Source organism: Lotus japonicus, chromosome 2 (assembly GCF_012489685.1).
Source record: "Lotus japonicus ecotype B-129 chromosome 2, LjGifu_v1.2".
Lineage (NCBI taxonomy): Eukaryota > Viridiplantae > Streptophyta > Magnoliopsida > Fabales > Fabaceae > Lotus > Lotus japonicus.
This window is the reverse complement of record NC_080042.1, coordinates 77,612,613-77,618,612: the sequence shown is the minus strand read 5'-3', so window position 1 is coordinate 77,618,612 and position 6,000 is coordinate 77,612,613.

Here is a 6,000-nt window from a genome sequence, read left to right as displayed (position 1 = left end):
TCTTTATAGAGATGAGAGTTCAGAATGAGTTCATCATCTAGATTAATAATAGAGTTAACATGAGTGATTTAGACATCAATTACATATATACATTTACTACAAAATTATATAATGTGTTAGTGATGAATCCTTTCATTTTAAAAAGTGTTCAACTTTAACTTATTCATTCAACGGGGAGCCTTTTTCTATTCACACTTGTTACTTTAGAAGATATTGTAATCATATATTCGAAATATGATAAAAGAGAAATATAGAGAAAAATGAAATGTTCATTGAATGTCTTAATATTTGTATTCGTGAACTGAGTATCATTATTGAATTTAAACTACATATATTTTTTACCGATTTAATGATATTCGAGTCAAATACGATTATACCATTTGATACACCTAAATCTTGGCTTATAGTTTTTGGCACAAAATGATTCTAGATTCTATTTTAGGCTCACTAATTTCGTATTTGGTTACTTGAGCTTATTTTTAGAATATTTTTTAGTTAGATGATTTTACTTGTACCACTATCTCTTCATCATGGTTACCATACATTTTAGCTTTATGTTTTGAGAATACTACCCAAAAAATTGACCTTTTGCTCCAAAGTTTTATTTGTTTATTTTACTTAGCTTTTCAGATTAGTTTTAGAGTTATTGCTTGATTGAAAATATCTTCCTATCAATTGGTGTTTTGATTCTTAACATTGATGCCTCCTATTTTAAATATATACAATATTTCTATGCTTGTTGCCATTGCTGAAAACCTTGCTAGCATGGACAATCATCATTAATATTATAACATTGATGATGCCAATATGTGTGCTATTTCTAGGGTTGGTAACATGTCTCGTGGGTGTGAGCTGAGTTTGACCATTCTCACACCTAAACTCGGACTTAACACTCAAATCCAAATTGAAACTCAAACTCAAACTCAAACTCAATATGGTGCAAAATTTAAACTCAAACCCTTGGATTTCGAGTTATTAGAACCCAAACCCCGATGTGAGCACCGAACCTGCAAAAAACTCAAAACCCGACCCTGAAACAACATGTAAAGAGAACAACATTAACATAAGCTGATTAAACTTCATCATCTTTCCAACGAAAAAATATAGTTCATGAACATAAGCCGATAAACAACACAATTCATGGATTTTTTACGTTGAAAAAATCCTACTTATTAACTTTAATAATATATATAAGGGCTGGTAATTACATGCATAAGGCTTCGGGTTTGGGCGCGGATATAACAATTCCACACACGAACCCAAACATGTTTTTAAATTTGGGTGAAACGTAACCCAAACCCAAACACAAAGAAATCGGGTTTTGTCAAAAATTTCAGGTTGGATTCGGGTTGGGCCACGAGTGTGGGTTTTCCTGCCATCCCTAGTGATTTCTATTGTGATATTAAGTGTGAGTAAGTCTCTGGAAGATAATAACAACTTTGAGCGGTTTATAAATAGAATGACTCATACACCCAATGTCTTAAGATTTTGGGTAAAAGCTATAGTTTCTAATCCACTTGTGATGTGCTCTTTAGCCCAATATGATGATCATATGAAATTTAAACATCTCATTCGGCCCAAAAATTTATGGGCTATCAAATTAGGTCATCTCCATTAACAAGTTGTACTCGTCTATTACACCACAACCCCCACCACTTGCCAATTCAACCCAATTTTTCCAAGACTAATTTCCTCTATCGATCCCAACCCTATCATTGCACACAAAATGTACCAGATCATTTTATACTCTTTCCCAACCTATTACTACCCTTCACCTATCCCTGGCCATATTTCCCTTTCCCAAACCTTATCATTATCTCAATTTTCCCTAGACCATTTTGTGCTTTCTATCCTTAATCCTTTCATCTCCATTCATATTACTCAAATAATTACCTTGCAAAAGTTCACACAAACCGCAACTTCAGAGTACTAATGTGATTAGAGATTCCCATGTCGTCATTCATGCACAAATTGTGGAATTTCTCCTTTACCAACAACTGATTTGAGATATCATATGCCTAATTTAACAGTTCAAGCTTCACCCAGAATTTCTTGTCTCATGGCATATTCTATACGTTCGCAAGAACATTCTTTGTCAAACTCAAATAATCAAAATTCACTTGCAGCTCTCAAATTCAACTCTTCCCACTTCTCGACATCCATGTTGGAAATGTCATCTTTTTATGCTTTATGTAATCCTTATTGTATTAACACATCACTAACTTGTATTTCACAAGGCAGAGTTGGTTCTTTCACCAAACTTCTTTGTATCAAATTTCATAGCACTTGAATTTCTTGACATTGCAACTAACGAAGACCGTAAATTGTGCACCAGGTAAGTTCCCAAGAAAGAGAAATGAGTCATAATTAGTACACTTAAGTATCAAGTCTTTCATAGCCATAACCTTTCTAGAAAGACACATTTAGAGTATCACATTTTTTCGGCATCATCACAATATCACACTTTTTTTCTAATGTGCAATATCATATGCTACTACAGCCACATAGCATACTAAAAATGTGATATCTTATAAAATCTGAGGCTCTGATATCAAAGTTTGGGATTCAAGGGGAGCACAAAACACCAATAGATCAACACTGAATATCACAAACAGATGTGGATCCACATAATTACCTAAAACCTTAAGATATTATATTTATGAGTTACACCTTTGACATTATTTGCTTGCTCCTCACTTTATTTTTAACCAATGCGACATTTGAATACACAGTTAAATTCTCAACACTCATATCAGAGTAATATGAAAAAATAAACAAATGTTAAATAAAATGATTGATGTAATAAGAAGATGAAAGAAAATTTAATATGATTTCATCGTGATTACTTGTATTATAAATCATATATAAAATTTATTCTTTCAAGATTAATGTTCTAAAGATGTTATAAAAATATTAATGGAAAGCAATGACTATATATCGAGAGAATAGAACATGTGCCTGTTACTTGAATGTTTGATTGTACACTGCTGCATGTGTTGTGATGAATGATTTCAGTTAAGTAGCATGAGAAAAGTTGATTTGAGATACGTAGGGGGTTGGCCACAACTGCTAACTTATGCTATTCTTAGTAAGATGCATATATCATGCATGCTTCATTTATAAACAATATTCTGACCTCTTCTCTTCCTGCGATTTCATGATGAAGTCATCTCTGCACTGCACTGCACATTGCACATACATTCATCGGGAACCTGCGACAAAATATCTCATCGCCACTACTCGTCATCTAAAATTGGTTTCCTCAATTAACAAAAAAAAATTGGTTTCATCAGAAATCATTATTAAATGTGTGTGTAAGTCATAAAGGTTATGATCTCCAAAATTTAGCTGAATATCAAATACATTTAATTATAATAATTTGTGTTTAAAAATATGTAAATATAAATTTGTTATCAAATTTCATATATAAACTTCTCAATTCAACAATAAAAGTTATATTCTATTCAAATATATTTAAATGCAACTTAAATTTTAATCGGTTCACTTCAAAAATGATACACATAATAAATTGAGCTAATGTAGCCGAGGGAGAAATTGTTAATATCCACTCAAATCGAGGTAAGGTGAGGAAGAGTGTAGAAATATTGGTGAGAGGCAAGTTATCCGAGAAATACTTCCTCGCTTTTAGAGATGATTGGCCATCCGGCTGCAAATTGACGGGCACTACCAAAAAAAAAACATACTTATAATGTAGTCTTACTTATGGTCTGTTTATTTGCAGTTTTAAAAACATTTTTAATTTTTAAAAATTGAAAATATATTTGATTCGACCTGTTTTTTACAAAGTTGTTCTAATTTTCAGTTTTTAAAACCACAAAACGCTAAAAGATGTTTTTAATTTATATTTTTAGTTTTCAGATATTAGTTTTCTAAATGTTAGAAAACAAGTCATTCAAGCTGTTTTTTTTTTTCCTTATAAAAATTGTTTTTGAATTTTTTAAAAAAACTGAAAATTAAAACCGCAATCAAATATATTACCCTTAGTTTTTTTGTTCCCAGTCATTCCCAAGTGAGCTTTTCGTATTTCAATTACCGTAATGTTTTTTTCAATTTTAGTTATATATTTTCCATTGTCATAGAAAACTGTCAACTACCATCTTTTGAAGAGATTAATTCTTCTGTTGCTAATTGTTTATGCAATATTCAATTGATCATACCCATAAAAAAGAGGGTAGAAATGAGAGAGATAGAAAGTGAAAATAAGAGAGGAGGAGATTGTATGAACACAAATCTCCTTACTCTTATTCATTTGGAAAAAGTTATGTTTACACTTTAATCTTACTTCCACAACCCATAGACAAAAGAAGAAATGAGCGATATGATATTAATGTGATAGAAAAAAAACGGAAATGAAATGGAAGAAAAACACTTGTGTGAGTGAATCAAAACACTTTATGTTACTTGCTTCATTAACTATCTCCTTTCAGCCCGTTTAGGTATCATGAGGATGAATAAATTTAATTATAACTTGTAAAAAAATCAAATAACTCTACTACATGAATGTTAGACCGGTAAATTTAAAAAATTACCAAAATGTTATTGTTGAGTATGGCTCATAGGCAGTGTCATTAAAGCAATGGGCCGGGGTTTGCGTAGCAGACCCATGTGGGGGTGCGGGAGGCAAGCCCCTCACGGTACAGTTTAGGGGTATAGTAGCTCTATAGTCGCAGAGGTAAACAATTTGGCCGAACTGTGTGAACAAAGCTTTCGTGTGTTTCTCTCTACTCTTGATCTATATTCGTGTTGCTGTTCTAACACAATGTATGGCAATGAGAAACACTCGCTTCAAATGCAATTGCAATTGCTAGAAACAAAAACCTTTACAACCAGAATATAAGATAATAATGTATTAATGCGTACAGTTTACACTTTGTCTTTTTTGCAATTCATATTGCCAAAACTTTCTGCTGTTCAAGACTGACATCAGTAGTTTGAACGAGTTCTGAGTCTGCCTAATGTTATCTGAGAGCCTGCATGTGACTGTTTAAAAATTCAAAACCAATAATCAACTCAGAAAAAATGGTGGAAAACTGAGCTAGTTAGTCAGTGAAACATAGTTACTCAGCAATCCTTTACATGAGATAGCAACAATAGCACTGCAATCATTTGATACAAACAAGATAATTTTATTCAAGAAAATAAGAGGTTGAAAGATAAACATGTTACCGTGAGGAGGTTTCTAATGTTGCAAGGAGATGATGAGATCAGTTAGCTACAATAAATGTTGTTGGGCCATTTGAGGCGACAAGTAGTTAAACCTGTTCCAATCCAAAAGGACCCTCCCACTATATTCTCTCATGCAAGACAAAAAGGATATATAACATGGCTGGTTTCCTTCTTGTGAAACCCAATGGAAAGAAAGAGATTGAACAATCACCAGTCACCAGTACTACGTGCATGTGGATTGGCAGGTAACAATTGAGCAGCATGTACCAGAAGGAATATGTTTTTCTTCCTGTTTTAACCTTTGATTAATTAAGGGCAATAGTGGAACCGCATACACAGTAACCGACATGTCGGATACTCATATTTTGTGGTGGTTTTTGACATTTTCAAAGTAAAAACTTAATAAAAAAACAAGTGTCGAGTTTAAAACTCCTATAAATTTTATATATGGAAATGAACATTACGTCAGTAAAAGTTTTTGAATGTCACAACCGCATATTTTTGTTTTTAGTTTATATATTTTCATTTTATGAAGTTTAAAATGGCCATAAATAACATTGTAAGTGTTGGTGATCTTGCAAATGTGCGTGGTTCAATGATCATTTTCGATTTAAATACTCCCTTATTAGCTGTATTCTAGCTCATTCTTTCCTTCCCTTTCTACTCCCACAGTTCCCGTATGTACTTTTCTTTGTAAATGCAGTGCCTTTCCTTCTTAGGATACCTTCTACTATATTCAGTCAATAGTCTTAATTAAGGTGACCTTGTCTTTGTATCTGTATAATCAACTGAGAGAGTTTATTACATATGGAG